The following is a 17,908-nucleotide window of genomic DNA, read 5'->3' as shown; positions in this document are numbered from 1 at the left end:
AGATCCTTGAGGATAGTTATGTCATTAACAGATGTTTCAAACATAATGCATTGTTTAAGCTTACTGAAGTACATAACAGGTTTAGAAAATTTTTGTTTTATGTGTTCCAAAGTATAACAGTCAGTGATAGGAGTGGGGATTTTTTTTCTAGATAAACAAGAATTATGCTGACAGCTTTTAATGGGGGCAGCCTTTTCTCCAGAACTCAGTGAAGCTGCCAACCTTAAATCCATTTTAAAATTAGTATTTTACTCTCAGAATCATAGAACTGAAAGGGCAATATTAGTTCTCATTTGGGACTTGCACCCAAGACCTTCAGCATACCATACTGGCCTTACAGCCTACATGCATATATTTATGAGCTTTACCCTTTCAGCAAGATCCCCCCCCCCACGCATAGTGGTTAAAGTCAGATTTAAAACACACAGACAAAGCCCTCTGCTTAGACATGCATTTAAAAGCGAACAGGGCAATATTAGCTCTTATGCGGGAATTGAACCTAAGAGCGCTAGCATACTGAGTTGACATCACTGTCACTGGACCAACAAGTATATCTGGATAGCTAGGTATTTCCTAGCTGAAAGGCTAAACCTCTTAAGGAAAGACATAATCTTTTCATGCAGGGAATTCCACAGGAAACACATGCTCCTATTAGGAGTATACCCACACAAATGGCAATCAAAATATTCATTAGGATGGAACCCCACCCCCCCAAATAGATTTTGGAAAAAGTCCGTCAGTGGGTTTGGGCCTGGTTCAGTCATGGCTGATACTTGCTGAATTACCTCTAGGTGATTATTTATCTCGTGGCGATTGTCAGGAATGGAAGCACAGCATTCTTCTTTGATAAGCGCGCAAGTACCACCTCTCACCGCTAGGGTGAAGTCAAGAGCCATCCGATTTTGTAGCACAACAGTTCTCATTGAGTTCAGTTCATCAGTCACCAATTCTAGGGTGGAAAAAGTTGCATTACTCATTACTTCGAGAAGTTTTGACAACTTCCTCAGCTCCCAGATCAATTTGACTGCTCCATAGGCTGGTAATATTCCTGCCCAGGATATAACACTGTCACTCAAGTCCATATGAGTCAATTCACTTTTGTCTTTTACTGAATTATGGTCTTTCCAACCAGCTTTGATCTTCCCAACTGGATTCACAGGTTTCTTAACTGGTCCTTCGGGCCTTCGGGCTACATCTCTCACGTTTCGTATCTTACCCAAAGGCAATTCTGCAGTATGTCTTATTGCTGGAACCAGATAACCCAAAAAACAACTGACAGACCAATTCTCAGGTAACCATTTATATGCCTTTTTCCCACAAATAAAATAACAGTTTTCTACTTTAGTACTAATACGCATTAGCCCTGCATGAAACATTTTCTGATCTATTATTGACAATTGTTTAAACAAAACAGGGTTTTGTCGTACTTCATTCAATGTTGTTTTCATTGTGCTCAAATATGAATCATAGTTAGTATTACAAACAGTACCTCCACTTTTAACTTTAATGTAACACTTGTAGGATATCGTAATATTACAATTACTCCATCCTACTTGGAGGGTATCGTTTTTAAAAAAGCACACAATTCCCTTTTGTGTAACAGGTAAAAATAATGCTATTTTGTCTTGTGATCTTACAGTTCCAGTGTCAAAAAGCAAATTTTCCCAAGTCTCATTTATCTCCAAAGGGATAGCGGACTTTAACAGTCCTCCATATGCTGTAGGTATGGTGGTACAAACCCAGCAATTTGAAATGTTCATAGTCTCTGCATATTCACGTTTCATGGCCAGGTATGTATTAAAATTTGGATGCCAGTCTATAGACATTTCATCACGCCTTTTCACTTTTGCTTGCGTGGTTGTTTGTAGGATAACCCACAACAAGAGGAAAATTGTCACAATAATAGTCAACAAATGTATACTCAACAAAATGATTATGCAACATCTCTGGGGTTGATCTAAGCTTCTATTCGCTTTGTTTTTGGCCATCTCGGTCTGGTTGTATATCAGTCACAAAGGTTTTATCAAGTTGAAAGTTCTTTACCGGTTTACAATGCGTTAAATAAACCCAGGACGTCCTCTCGGCCACTCTAACTGCAGTAGGTGTTGCCAACAAAACCTGGTACGGACCTTCCCACTTTGGACTCGCCCAGTTCTTCCTTTTCATCACTTTCAGCCACACCCAACTTCCAGGGCCCACGACTACTTCCACCAGTCTGGTCTGTTCCTTATTTGAAAGAGAGTTAAACTGCAAAACAGACTTATTAATTCACAATTTCTTCATATACTCTGCTAACGAACTGTCAGCCTCTTGTTCTGCAGGCATGAGAGCTTTCCACTGAGGCACATAGTATGCTCTCCCAAAAATCATTTCAAAGGGAGTCAAACCCTTTGCATTTGGAACTGTTCTCATACTCAGCAATGCTAAAGGCAGACAGTATATCCAATTCTTTTGGGTCTCTTCTACTAGCTTCCTTAACTTGTTCTTTAGGGTGCCATTGCACCTTTCCACCAGTCCTGCTGACTGTGGGTGGTAAGCAGAATGGTTCTTCAAGGAGATACCAAAAAATCTCCCAAGCTGGTGAATCGTCTGATTCACAAAATGTGTGCCATTGTCACTATAAATCCTTTCCGGAATGCCAAATCTAGGGATTACTTCTTTTATCAGGGCTTTCGCCACTGTTGCTGCATCCGGGTTTTTGGTTGGAAAAGCTTCTACCCATTTAGAAAACATGTCTACAATAACTAAACAAAACTTCTTCCCTTCACATTTATTCAATTCTATGAAATCCATACAAATAGTATGGAATGGGTATGGTGGTATAGGAAAACTTCCGTGCTTGGTTTTAAATGCTCATTGTGCATGATGCTTGTTACAAGTATGACAAGCTGTACAAATTTTTTTTGTGTAGTTTATGTATCCGTATGTTTGTAATATTCGATTTACTAACTGTACCATCCCCCCTGTTGAGACATGGCACTGCCCATGGCTCAACAAAGCTGCATATCTAAATAAATTAGATGGCAATATCGGTTTTCTTTCTTTGGAAATGTACAGTCCATTCTCAAGAATTGCACCTCTTTTTACCCATTTTTGTTTTTCTGCTTTTGTAGTAAGCGTCTGCATTGTTTTTAACATGTCTAAATCTAAAATCTCGGAGGGTTGTAATTCCTCATTTAAAAGTAAAGTTTCTGAGTCTGAGGCTGCTTGCTTTGCAGCTGCATCAGCTCGTGCATTGCCTTTCAAATCTTATCTTGTTGTTTTGTATGAGCTACACATTTACAAATAGCTACTTTGGTAGGTAACTGAATAGATTCTAATAACTCCAAAATAAATTGCATGATTAATAGGTTTTCCACTAGATGTTATCATTCCTCTATTTTTCCATTGTTGTGCAAATACATGTACTGTAGAAAAAGCATACTGACTATCAGTATATATGTTCACACACTTGTTTTTTGCTAAAGTACATGCTCTCGTCAAAGCTATCAACTCTGCTGCTTGTGCAGATAAGTTGTGTGGTAAGGATTGAGTTTCTAAAATTTCAGTGTCTGTAACTACTGCATATCCCACCAGATTCTTCCCTGTAGGACCCCTTCTGCATGAGCCATCCACGTAATATGTCACCTCGGCATTATCCAAGGGCATATCTGTAAGATCTTGTCTAGGTAAAGCTAACTGTTCAATTTCCTGCAGGCAGCTGTGTGGTGTGCCCTCCACAGGAGTTGGAAGTAATGTTGATGGATTCAATGTCGTACATCGTTCAATTGTCATATGAGGTTGGTTCAGCAGTATAGTCATACATGAAAGATGTCTAGCAGGAGAAAGGTATGCCATTTTCTCTTGCAGTAAAATTATTGCAACTGCATGAGGTACTCTCAATGTGAGAGGGTGGAATAACACCACTGAGGCCGAAGCCTGCACTGCCATTGCGGCTGCAACTACTGCTTGTACACAGTGAGGCAAAGATTGCGCCACTGGGTCTAACTGTGATGAATAGTAGGCTATGGGGCGTTGCTTGTCCCCATGTTGTTGCGTCAATACTGACGTCATATATCCTTGCTTACAATATACGGTCTGAAAGAACCGTTTGTGATAATTTGGAAGTCCTAAAACTAATGAAGAAGCTATCAACTGCTTCAACCTGCAGAAAGCCGTTTCTGCTTCTGTTGTCCATTGTAAAATGTCTTGTGCTGCCATTGGTGTCTTATATATCAAGTCAGTTAATGGAGCAGATTCCAAAGCATAATTTGGTATCCAGCTCCGACAAAAATTAGTTGTACCTAAGAAAGACATCATTTCTTTCTTGGTTGTTGGTTTGGGCGCTTGCAAAATTACTGTTTTTCATTGGATATTACATTTCCCAAGTATCTAACTTGTTTTCTTCAAAGTTGTAACTTATTTTTGTTTACTTTGTGTCCTTGTATTGCTAAAAATTTCAATAATGCTACTGTATCCTCCCTGCACTGTTGCTGGGTGGGGGCTGCTAGCAAGATGTCATCTACATAAAGTAGAATTTGACTACCTCCCGGTGGGGTAAATTCTGCCAGGTTGCTAGCCATTTCTTGTGAAAAAATTGTTGGGCTCTCACAATATCCCATGTAGCAGTATCGTATACCTTTTACCCTGAAATGTAAATGCAAACCAATATTGACTATCAGGATGTATAGGTATTGAAAAGAAAGCATTGCTAATATCTACCACAGAGAAATACTTCTGTTGCGGTTCTAAATCATTTAACAAAGTATGTGGGTCTGGCACCGTAGGTGCTCTAGGTATTACTGCATTATTTACAGCTTGTAAATCTTGTACCATCCGCCATTCCCCGTTTGCTTTTTTAACAGGAAATAGGGGTGTATTACATAGTGAATCAGGAGATTCTACCAGTACTCCTTCTTTGAGTAATGCTGCTATTATAGGTTTAATTCCTATTTCTGCATCCTTTCTCAAAGGGTATTGTCTTTTCTGTGGTCTAAAAGCTGACTTTGGGGTAATTGTAACTGGTCCTGCTGTTCGAATAAGTCCTACATCTGACTTGCCTGTTGACCAGAGAGTTGTTGGAATTTCACATAAGGTTTGTAGAACTGCAAGGAACCACCACGAATCACCATAAAATTAAACAAGGAATTTATTGAAGAGAGAAGAAGCGCTTTCACGCACTATCCCAGTGCGCTTCCTCAGGTTACATTACACAAAGCAAACTCCCATCCTTAAATATAAAACATCTATCCAATTAAGCAATCAAATCAGTCAATTTAAACAAACTAATCAACATTTTAAAGGGTAAGTATACCTTGAAACTAGCTAGGTAGCTTCAGAAACTGTGTGGAAAGGTACTCCTTTTTTAGAAAGTGCACAGAATCAAATTCCAACTCTTATCTATTAGTTGCCATTTATAAACGTATAAAAATATATATGAAAACATATAATGAATAGGCAATCTATGCATAAAAATGAGCAAGATAATACATATCAGAACCTGCTTGTAAATATGAGACATCAATAATATGATAGGTGCTACATTTTGAAATAAGTTATTTAAAAACACATTTTATCGAATATGTAGCATCATGATAAATTACAAACTGGATCAACATCCATTCAATTGAGTTATATGGAAGAACAGAAAAAGAAACAAGAGGTGTAGGGGGAGGGGGGAGGGAAAGAAGAGAAGGAAAGAGAGGAAGGGAAGAAGGGGAGGAGAGGGGGGAGAGGGGGGAGGAAAGAAGGAAAATAGGAAGAGGAAAAACAAAAGAAAAAAGGAAAAAGAAAGGATGAGATGTTAACCTCTCTGTTACTAGCAACTAAGATACCAATCTTAAAAATAAATAAAATGACTATACTAAGACAGCATCATTGACTACCCAAAAGGGCCGGTCTGATACTGAGAGCAGAGTTCAAACCTGGTTCTATATGCGCCCTAAGATTTAAAATCCATTTTAATTCACTCAATTCAAGAGCACCTACGAGATCTCCTTCTCTCCTATTAGGATGCAGCACCTGTAAGACCCTAAATCTAAAAGTGTGTGATGGAAATTGTTGACAATGTCTAGCTAACACGTTAGTAGCATTTCCTTTTCTGATATCATATGCATGGTTGTATATGCCGTCCTTAAATCTACATGCAGTCATGCCCACGTAGTAGGCCCCGCAAGGATCACATGTAGCCAAGTAAATGACATTGCTCGTATCACTCACATGTGGCATAGAATTTAGGCTCAAACACTATGCCTACATCTAAAGGTTCAAACTTCTGAACAGTAGATATATACCTACAAATACAGCATTTCCTACATGGAAAGGTGCCTTGTCTATATCTCATTCTAATGTCTATGGGTTCAATTTTCACTTTTTCCCTACATAAGAGTCTTTTAAGATTCAGACAATTACTATACCTAAACAGTGGTTTATTACCCACTATTTTGGATAAATCCCTATCCATACACAACATCTTCCAGTTGCCACTTATGATGTCTTTTATGTAGTTTACATCATTCGTATACCTGATATCAAAATGGACTCTCCCCTTATTTCTCCCAAATTGGCAACCAGAGTATCTCTTCCTCTGTGATGGTCCAGATGTACCTAGGAAATTGTCCTTTTGGCTATTCACCAAAAAAGATGGATATCCCCTATCAATGAAGCAGCTTTCCTGTATCTCCACATAATGATGGACATCCTCTTGCCTACTGCATAGCCTGGTTATCCTAGACATTTGATTTTTTACTACATTAGGAAAAATATGCCTAGGGTGCATGCTGTCAAAATGGAGGATGCCATTCCTCCAGCAGGACTTCCTAAACAGTGAGGTTGTGATATTGCTCAGATCATCCTTAAGGATAGTAATATCTAAGAAGTCCACTCTATGAGCAGAACATTCATAGGTGAACTCCAAAAAAGTGGTGGTTGAACCCATATAACCTACAAAATCATGTAGCGAATCATGGTCGCCATTCCAGAAAAGAAGAATGTCATCCACAAAGCGTCTGTATAAGATGACATTATTTTTAAACCTCTCATCATCAAATATAAACATCTTTTCCCACTGATATACTGCCAGGTTAGCATATGCATTTGCACAGGGGGTGCCCATGGCCACCCCCCATGTTTGCTTATATATTCTATCCTGAAACAGAAAAATGTTATTATTCAGTGTTATATCCAAAAGGGTACATACTGTCATCTGGTCATCATTCTCCAAGTTACTAAGTTCAACTAGACAGCTTCTAACAGCCTCAATTCCAAAATCATTAGGGATGCTAGTGAACAAGCTCTTTATATCTAATTCCTATTTATGCATCCTTTCTCAAAGGGTATTGTCTTTTCTGTGGTCTAAAAGCTGACTTTGGGGTAATTGTAACTGGTCCTGCTGTTTGAATAAGTCCTACATCTGACTTGCCTGTTGACCAGAGAGTTGTTGGAATTTCACATAAGGTCTTTTCTTCTTCTTCTAATAAAAATGCTAATCAGCTGTCCTCGCTAGATTGCAAGTGTACAGCTGGATGTGTCTGTGTCAACCAATTCAGTTTTTGTTTTTGTATCCCTTGTACTGATAGTTCTAAATCAGTCTGTTTCTCCCATCTTGTTACTTTTTCTCCTAAATCTGCCCATTTAACACTTTTGTTCTTTGTCAAGCTGACATGTGGCAACTGATTTGATCTATACAATGCAAGGAATTCTTGAGGTAATGAACAGCTAACTACACTGTTCCCCTCAGTGTCCTAGTAGAAAGTACGCAAAACCAATCTAGTTGCACGATTTCTAAACAGTTCTTGCTCATACTCTTTATCAGGTCCTGGTGTGGTACAATAATATAGAGTACAGTGTAACAAATGCTGTTGATCAGTGTCAAGGGAGGGGGCTTTACTGATGGCTACGTTCATCAGCTCCTCGGTCACTGCCCCTGGACCAGTCGTGACTAGGTCCTGGCTGTACCAATAAAAGGTTTCACCCTCCAATCGCACTACAAAGGTATCCATTTGTCTCTGTGCCTCCATACCTTGTACAGTTGGAACTACTGCTATGCCAAATATCTGCATAAGGTCCCTGCCCAATAGGTTTACTGGACACTTTGCAGACACAACTATTTTACTTCTCTGGGTCATACCTGAAACAGGGTCAGTTATTGCTATATCATGGGAAAGTGGTTCCCTGTATAGCTGTCCATTTGCAGCTTTTACTAGTATATAATCAGGTGATTCTGAATGTTCTGGTAACTTGGAGGGGTGTATCAAAGTCCGTGATGCTCCTGAGTCACACAGAAATTTGACTTCCCTTCCTTCCACCAGAAGTGTAACTTCCGGTTTTGTATCTGCCAAGTAGCGCTCTAAGCTCAACAATGCTAAGTCCAAAATTTCACTTTCTTCATTCTCCATATCTACTTGCACTTCCTCTACTCCTTCTATCACATTTACATTTACTTTCTGTTTATTAAGTTTTCCTGATGATTTCTGACTTTCACTTGATGTATCCTCACTATCATATAGTCAGTCCTCATCTCCTTTATCTTCCGTAATTACCTTCTTGTTTTGCTAGATGCCCTTTTTTCCCGCACTTGAAGCATTCACCTCTCTTTTTCCTCTCTTCAAAATCTGGGCATTCTTCTTGCCCTTTTTACCTGACTGTAATACAAATACTTCAGCTCCGTCTTCAGCAGTGAAGACTTGTGCCTTCTTTTTCTTTTTGCTATTAAAATGTCTCTCAGCATGTCTAGCGTATTCGAGTAAGGCTTATAGCCTCCCTGTTCGATGATCTATCATATGCTTCGTAATGAAGCTACTAATAGGTGCAATGCAACCTTTCAAAAATGCATTTTTTAATTGTTGTTCATACAGGGAATCATTCGTTTGGTTCTCGGGAACCGACATACCGCTATGATTATTAAAACATTCTAATAATCTAGCATAATATCCATCTATTGTCTCATTTTCCTGTTGTATGCATTGATTAATGCAAGTCCAGTCTGCTCTAGGTTTCCATTTCTCAGAGATTCGGTCTGTCAGACCTTTTACTCTGTTGTCTAACTCTGCGTCACTATGTGGGAGTGGTCTGAGCTCTGCATTACGAGGATTCCAGGTGCCACAAATCATGTGCCAATCTGGACCTATAATTTGTCTCACTACTTTTTCTACTTCTTCCCCATTCAAGTGGTAACTTAACCTCATGCCTTGTAAATCTTCTAAAAATTTCGTAAAATTAACTTTCGGATGGGGGATTCCTCAGTAGCCTTCGGATGTCTTCCGGTGTCCATGGTCTATATACTAAGAGTGTTGGATCCTGCCCTTCCTGTCCTGCCTGAGGATTTGGAACTTCTATAAGTGGGCATATTTCTTCCTCACTCTCATCCTGTAGATTTCTCTCTATTTGGTATGATTCTGTGTCCCTATGTGTTTTACGTGTTCGGGACCTAGTCTCAATAGGATCTCTAACAAATGGTTGTGGTCTTACTGAAACTTCAGGATAACGCGGAGGCGGACCAGCCTGTCCACTCACTTCATATCCTGAAAAGGGTAAGGGAGGGGGTAAGGGAGGAGGAGGAGGAGCTGTAGCTATTACCAAGTTATTATCCTCTTCGTCTAAAAATAATGTTTTTGAATTTTTAAGCTTCTGTTCCCTATGATTTGCTTCCTCAATCCACCTGTGTGCTTGAGGAATGCCTAGTTGGCGTTGCTTTTTTGCCTGACCTCCTGCATCAAATTTAAGCTGTTTAAGGAGTTTAACTAGTGAAGGTTTATCTAGTTTACCATCAAATTCATATTTATTAACTCATTTCATATAATACCTAACGTTATCAGAACGCTGTAATTGCATGTATTTTGCGTCTTCGGTTAGGGGCGGATCTCGCGAGGTTTTAGTGCACTGATTACCCATGTCAAAGAAAATGTTACATAACCCTTTTTTATCACGTGATATCAAATTCTTAATTCCTGTTTACAGTTTATCTAGAATAACTGTCTACCTTATTCTGTTACCCTGATCTATGACCAAATATACAGTACTTCCTTTTGTCCCTGATCTGCAAAACAAATCTTGACAACAATATACTGTAACCTAGTCCCTGATCTAAAACAGAAAAAAGGCAAATTCTTCCTACCTGAGCCTCCTGGTTTTGAAAACGCTCAAATTCGCTCTTGACCACAGATCAGAAAGTGGCCATCCTCTTTACACGACAATTCAGTTGGAGGTCTTTTCACTCAAGAAGAACCATTTTGGTAACTTCTCCTGCGCAGTATTCGACCACCGATACGCTCTGATCTGCAGCTTACCAAGGGAATTCCGTCTCGAAAGGACCAAACTGTTAAATAAAAAATCAGAATTCAATACACAGGAGGTTCAGATTCAAAAGTTTACTAGTGTACACCAGGAGGCAAAAAAACATACAAGTACAGAATTTTGTCTAACATGATACAGGAAGTTCACAAGTTTATATAGGTTTAACATTCAAGTTGTTCCCACCTTACTGACGTGATATGTCACAGGGCATCTACATCACTTTAACTTACAAGCCTCTATTCTTTTAATCTGCTGATGCAGTATGTTTTAAAAAAACTTTTCCTCTAGATACAATACGGCCTTGCTATCCAGCTGGTCAGTCATAATGTCTTTTTGTAAAGTTACTTATTCAAGGTTTCATATCAGTTCGAATACAATGGCAGCTTCAGTCTTTTAATGCATGTCTTTGTTCTGTTACACTTTCTCACACAGCTGCGTGATATCTAAGTAACACATATACAAGGCCATCTCATTCTAACAGGAAGAGCAGAAGATTATTATTTCACACATTTAATTTCCTGACCCAGCAGATAATCACTTGTGAAAAGCATAAACATTAAAACTTGCTAAGCTAGCATTCTGTCAGGGTCAGAGATCAGCTTTTGCTTCAAGCCACACTGCAGTTTCAAAACTACTTCACATTTAGACGTGAATTAATTTTACTACTATATGATTAATAGAATAAAATGCATTATATACTACTTTGCTTTTAAACTAGCATTTCTCATGTATTCAAATACACATTTTTCTAACAGCTAAACAAAACAATACAGCGTCACAATGAAAGTGCACTTAGCATGAGCAACAGTAAACTTTTCCATCCTTAAATCTCACATTCATTGAAACTGCATTGAAACCCACATTCACAGAAAATGCATCTGGCCAGTGTTGGATTAAGTGTACCTTTGGGCTGTTTTCAAACCATGGGCTTTCTGCACACATTTTTAGGGCCATGCATACATGCATGTGTTCTTTGATTCACCTTTTTGATTGTATTAAATTATATTTGTTGTATAATACAGCACCACTTGTTAGACTGTGTTTTAATTTGTAGTTTAGCATATTTTCCAATAAGCGCTGGAATAAAACATATGATCCAATAATGATGAGGCTACCCATTTCAGAACATTTTAACCAAAAAAGGCCAGTCAAACTGCTGTCACTATAACCTACCAATAACTGTCAAAATTCACAATTTTTGCAGAAGTAAAAGTCGCCTGAATAATTCCACATTAAAGAGATCTGTACTAATGAAGAGGTGGCTGCTGGCAAAAATAAAAATTACACAGTGCTTCATCTGCAAATTCAGTGTCTGCTGCCCTTGAAGAATAAATTGCCTATGTTACAGTAAAAAATGGTGTGCTGGTGATATGCAATATGGAATGGCTGGCAAAGTGACAACAGGTTCACAATTATAAGGCTTGTCATCGAAATGAGAACACATGCAGAAATGCAGCATCCCTCTCCCCTTATGCTGCATATGGGAACAGAACTCACAACCTTCTTTACTAATGACAAGTATGCTACCTGTTGTACCAGTGACACTGAATCCTTGCCTGACACTGACAGACTGCAATCCTCAGTGATTTACAAAATAAAAAAAAAAATAATAATTGAGACCTGGCAGTTGGTGTGGAGCTTTAAGACATTTGCTTGGGTTTGAATCTGAAAAAAGTCAGTTATCTAGCCTAAATGGGGCATTACACACACACACACACACACACACACACACACACACACACACACACACACACACACACACACACGCACACATATGACTTGACTTGCTTCACTCACTGATTCCTGGCTCCTGCATACCAATAATCTATTTCTCAGCATCTCTGTTTATTGTATCTGATGTCCCACCATCTACATCAAATTCCCACATTTGTCCTAATGCTATGGCTTCTGAGGCTTGCTGTTCTTTTACAGATGTCTCCTGTGAGGTCCTAAAGCCCTGCTGTGTTTATGGGAGTCTTTGGACTTGTGTTATCTACAGATTTTTTCTTTTTTATCATCCCCCAGTGAACATGGGCCCTAGGCAGCTGCCTAGGTCTCCTAGTGCTGGATCCTGCTGTGTTTATGTGTTTATATTTTATTCTAATGCATTTTTAAGTTGACTGATGTCTTCTTATAGATGTTTTTTGCAATCACAAATACATTAAGTTGATGAAGTTCTGGGAAAATTAAGATGGAAGCACTAGTCCTGTATTTATTAAAGTGTATTTTCAGCCATTTCCTTCATTTTAACAGATTTTAGTCCACAGAGTAGGTAGTTGCATTATGTCTGGTTTTATGTTTCAATTTTACTGTGAAGATTTACTTTAAAACTCTTGAGAAATGACATAATTAACAGAGTCTGCAGTTTGTGGGTACTGACTCATAACCAACAGTTTATAGCATTTTGTCACTGTGCTTTACATCTAACATTCATTTTGCAGTTCTTCATGAATGTATTGTGTTATTTTACAGAAAACAGATATACTTCTTACAGAAGGGTGTCTAATTTTCATGTGGAATTACATATTTGACACTGATAAACGCTTTTGATTATGCTGTAGTCAGCTGAGTTATTATCTTTAGTTTTCAGGCACTGACGTCTACATGAAGAGGCGTTTGGTATGGAGAAGTGTGGTTCCAACTAAAACACTGTTAGTAACTCCCATCAATAACATCAAGTGACCTTGGCCCGGCAGATGTAACAGCTGCTACTGATTTCACTTCAAGTGCTGCCATCTGGTGGTAATGGTTCTGCTTGAAATGGCATGGTAATCAGTAGTTCTTTATCACACTCATGTCTTACTAACTATTATAACAAATGGATACTTTGTTACTGTGCTTTACTGTTTGCTGTCACTGACTTATTTAACAAATATCTTGACAATGATATTTTGTGAAATTGTGTCATATATTGGCACCGGGTGTGGTTATTTCATTCTGGGAAGTTAATTAAAAAGCTGAGATATCTGTATCAGAAATGGCTTTTGGAGACAGAAGTACATTGTCATTTTTTACCAGCTACTAAAGACTGGAGTTTTACAGAGAGACAAGAGAAATATATAAAGAATTACTATGGGAATTATATTCTACAAAATCAAATGGCTGATGACTGCATCTGTGAAACAAAATTAGGAAGTAATGAAAAAAGTTGTACAAACAGAGCAAAGGCTAACCAAAGCTCAGCTGTAAACATCAGTACTAAACAGACAGATATCATGGGTTCACTGGGCCATATGCCCTCATACTCATGATGTAGTTTTTTAGGGGGGTGGTATTCTGTTATCTGTGTTAGTCAGCCAGGAAGACCTTTCTGCTTTTTCTTTCAGCTTTAAAGGTTTTATTTTGGCAGCACATCTAAACTGCAGTGCAAACATCTCCTATACATAAACATTTTTCATGTCTTAACATTCTCTGCATTTCACAAGAACACTTTCATATGACATGGACTTAAAGTTGAAGTGTATGGAAGTATGCTGACAATATGCATAATTGAGGACTCTGTGACTTTTCCTAGAAGTTGCAAGTATCACATCAGTTTTTATATCCAAAATGTTGGGGTTTTATTACCAAAGCTATCCCTTCAGGTAGCTTCTACTTTGAAAAAACTTGTTATTACCCTCAGCTGACAACTGATGAGCATAAAAAAGTTATCACATGTATCAGGTATTCTGAAAAATGTGGTTAATCCTTATGTCTGTGAAAGAAATATTTAAATCTGTAAGTGTTCAAACATTAAGATCACAAGCAAATATATCCAGAGGTCATTTTCCCATTATTTTTGTAAATGCTATTGTGTGTTTTTCTATGCAACTTTTTTTTGCTTGAATTTCAAGACTCAGTGTCATCTGTAGTCCCAAAGAAAAAATTGTGTATTACCTGAAGAATTGGTTTCCAACATGTTAAAAAAAAAACAGTTAGGCTCTAAAATATGACACTCCACTCTTTTTATGGGCTGCTGTAAAGAAGACCCTGAATGGAATATAGTGAGTCAAAATACACCACACATTTATAATTGTCAATGTCATTCTTAAACACCAAGCTTTTAAAACTCTGTTCTCACTGGATAAAAATGAGATTTTCAGTTTTGTTTTGTCTTGTCTGCATACCAAGGTGGTGAATATTTTTTCCATGGGGGTGGTAGATAGTTGGAACGTCATATAGCAAAATGAGAAATAATATACTGGAATAATTAATTCTGCATATAAAAAATGAAAATATCACAGTCATGAGGTTTCTCAAAAAATATATTTCTTTAGTTGGGGTCATCAAAGGATAGCAACCACAGAAAGTTGCATTCTCAAAATTAAATCAACACAGTATGCTGTTTGACTGAAACAAGATGTTTAACATTCTGTTCTTTAGCCCCATCTCAAATACAAAACATTGATCATTCATGAAAGATTTTTTTCACATAATGAGTAAAAAATCACCCACCAAGAAAGAAGTCCACAATCAGTTACTACATTGCACTATGTTCCATAGGATGTGTGCAGTAAACCTCATGCAGAAATGATCCTTCATAGACAAATTACACTGCTTACATTTGAAAAGTCATTTAAGATACTTTATAGCCAGCCTAGTGGCACGTGTTGAGGCTCTTCGCACAGACTGGAGTTTGGGTTTGAGGACTAAAATGGTATCTCATGGTTTAATAGAAGTTATGGAAGATAATATCCTTATGTTAAGTGCATCTGTGTCTGGGAAGTGAGATTATGGTAGCAGTCTGTTATGGAGCAGTGGGGTCTTTGTTAAGCAACACACATGTGCATGTGTGCATGTGTGTGTACAGTTTGTGTGTGTGTGTATGTGTGTGTGTGTGTGTTAAAGAGTAAAAATGAACATAGTATTGAAGCCACAAATAGACTGTAGGAAGTTACATGATATTATTATCCTTTTGGCTATTTATAAACAAAAGAATTAAGCACAGTTTATACTTGAAGATGCAAAACAGAAACATTTACCACAACACTAATAGTGACATCGGAGGATTCAGGGGTGCGTGCAAAATATGAAGCATGGGTGGAGGCAGGCATATAATATGGCATGCAAATTAACTTCTGAAGGGATGCATTCTGGCCATCTCAAAGGCACTGGATATCCTTCCTTCTGATGAAAGACTTGCACATCAGAATTTTGCTATGTTTATTCTATATTTTAATTATACATTTAGAGCCAGATTCCAAAAGACTTGTTCTTGGAATAAATGAATACTTACAGTGAGACTAGGCTGAGAGCAGATGTTTTGGAATCTGGTCCCTGTAGTAAGCCTGTTTACAGAGAGGTCTTAAACCAAAGTTAGTCACTTACACTGAGAGCAGGTCTTTTGAAATCCGGTCCTTAGAGCATACATATATACCATATGACTGCCACGGCTTTGAAACAGGCTACCAATTCATGTGAAACAGAGCACCTCTATGACTGTTCAAGAGGAACCTGGATGAGTGGATGGGACACTGTAAATTCTTACTGGAGATAGTGCCCACAACCCTCCTGGACAGGAGTAGTCATCACTAAATGCAATCTTGGGTACTGACTAGCATTTCTATGGTATTACATTGGGATGAAATGGCTAGGCTTAAAATGATCTCTGGGTCAATAGCCTAGTAATCTCCTTTCATTTTATATACCAAAGGACAATAGTATTTCTTCCATACTTCTCAGCTGTCAATATTTTAGCAGAATGTCCAGATTTTTGCCTAATTTTTTTTTTATATGTTCGTCTTAAAATTGTGTTTTTCTGCCAAATCAGTGAAGACTGATTTCACTTATATGTTGACAGACATTTGAGTTTGAAACTTCACATCCTTCAAAAATGTATAGTAATACAAAACCTTTCATTCTATCAACTTTCTAAGTTTATTTAAAATGTGTTCCTATTTTTAGGTCTTTGTCTCCCTGTTATGTTGACTTTGTCCAGATTCCTGTTGCTAAGAGGTTGAGAGATATGATTTCCTCATATACCATTCAAATGACACAGGCACAATTTACTTTGAAAGCTAGCATTTTTTTAAATTACCACCTCACAAATGTTAGTCACCTTATAGTAACCACATATCCCAAGTGGTTTTCACGTGCGGTTCTAATTTCCTGTGCTCACGTTTCTTAGTACGCAAGCAGTTCACAGAGCTAAAATAATGAGGAACTTACTTTTGTTTTATATTACTTGTGTGATACTGTGTAAAGCTTCTTGAAAGATGTTTCTTTTCCAAGTGGAATATGAAAGGCTGTTCCATTATATATTCAGAGTTATTAAAATACAGAAAAAACAGACTGCAGAATTTTTATTGCCCCCAGTAAAAGAAGAGGCAGGTTGGTTTTATCACACTCTTATAATTTTTTTTTGACAAATTTGGTTTGTCAGATGTATGAACAGGCAACGTTTGTTTAATTGATTTATCAGCTTATTTGTTTATTCTTTTATTTATTTATTTACTTATGTTGAGCAGTTAGTCCCACTAGGCCTGGTATTGTTTTTATGGAAAATCTAAGCTGGTATGCATACACATGGGGGAGATTTGCCCAGAACAAGAGGTATCCTAATGCTTTTCATTTGATAAGTGGCATCTTTAATGCCCACCTTAGCTAACAGTGGCTCAGGCATACGGGACTTCAGTTTGATGTCTAAATTGAAGGACGGCACCACAGGACCACAGCTTTGTCATAATTCTGCCCTGCAGTATTATACTGGAATATGAATTTTGGCATCTAGTGTGGAAATAGAACTTACAACCTTCTGACGCTTCTGCCGTTAATGGTGAGCATGCAATCTGCTGAGTGACCACTAATTCAGAGTCCATGTTATGAATTCTTCTTCCACCTGAACCATTGCATTTATAGTACATGTTATTTCTGGTATGGCTCCATGTTATGAATTTTTCTTCCACCTGAACCATTGCATTTATAGTACATGTTATTTCTGGTATGGCAGTAAGCACATATGACTAGGGCTATAAGCTGGTAACGAACTGTTTCTTCTAGCCCAGGATTTGATTCCTTCAGCCTCGGTTTGCTTATTGTGTGACTCTGAGAAAGTTACTTGACCAGACTGTACCACTCAGTAAACCCTGAAAAAGGACACTTGCCCCCCAGTGGGCTTACCGAATGAAGAAATAAGTACAATTAAAAAATATTTTTCACAAGTCACTGCTACCAGTGTACACTTGGGGTAATGTAGTAATTTTCCTGTAGAAGGGTGCAGAAGGGGCACAGTGTATAGTTGAATTATCTTTCTTTCATTTTACCTCAAGAGCAACAAAGCTTTAGTCCCACGGTTAGTCAAATGACATGATCAGTGCAGCCTGCCGTGCTGATATTTACCCTGATACTTATGTGAGACATGCCACGAATGCACTGCAGTGCAGTAGTTACAGCTGTGGTGGTGTGTTATATCAGTATATTCTCTGTACTGATATAAGGGTAATCAGATAACTTATTAGGTTTGCATGGGCTATTTACACTTTGTAGCTAACATACCCTTGGCTAAAGTCACAATAACAAAATTTTAATTTCCTTCTTCACACAGGCGCTTATTGATCAATGATGGGACCTTAATTCCCCACCTTGTAATGAAACGAGAACAGAACCTCTGTTCCATTGAGGAACTATGTGACACTGTCCCTCCTTACTAAACAGAGAA

At 38.1% G+C, this 17,908-nt stretch overlaps 1 long non-coding RNA gene across 1 annotated transcript in view; it reads left to right on the top strand.

Annotated features, from left to right (window-relative positions):
- The window catches only part of LOC122800148, a 512,889-nt gene that overhangs the window by 51,106 nt on the left and 443,875 nt on the right, over nucleotides 1–17,908 (top strand). Inside the window, exon 2 of the long non-coding RNA XR_006364539.1 lies at nucleotides 12,856–13,040. This is a non-coding gene — a long non-coding RNA (uncharacterized LOC122800148). The remainder of the gene's footprint in view (nucleotides 1–12,855; nucleotides 13,041–17,908) is intronic.

The sequence above is a fragment of the Protopterus annectens genome, chromosome 4.part0 (genome assembly GCF_019279795.1).
Source record: "Protopterus annectens isolate FY-2018-M chromosome 4.part0, PAN1.0, whole genome shotgun sequence".
Taxonomy (NCBI): domain Eukaryota; kingdom Metazoa; phylum Chordata; order Ceratodontiformes; family Protopteridae; genus Protopterus; species Protopterus annectens.
The sequence above is the reverse complement of the archived record's forward strand: the minus strand, read 5'-3'. Positions and strand labels throughout refer to the sequence as shown.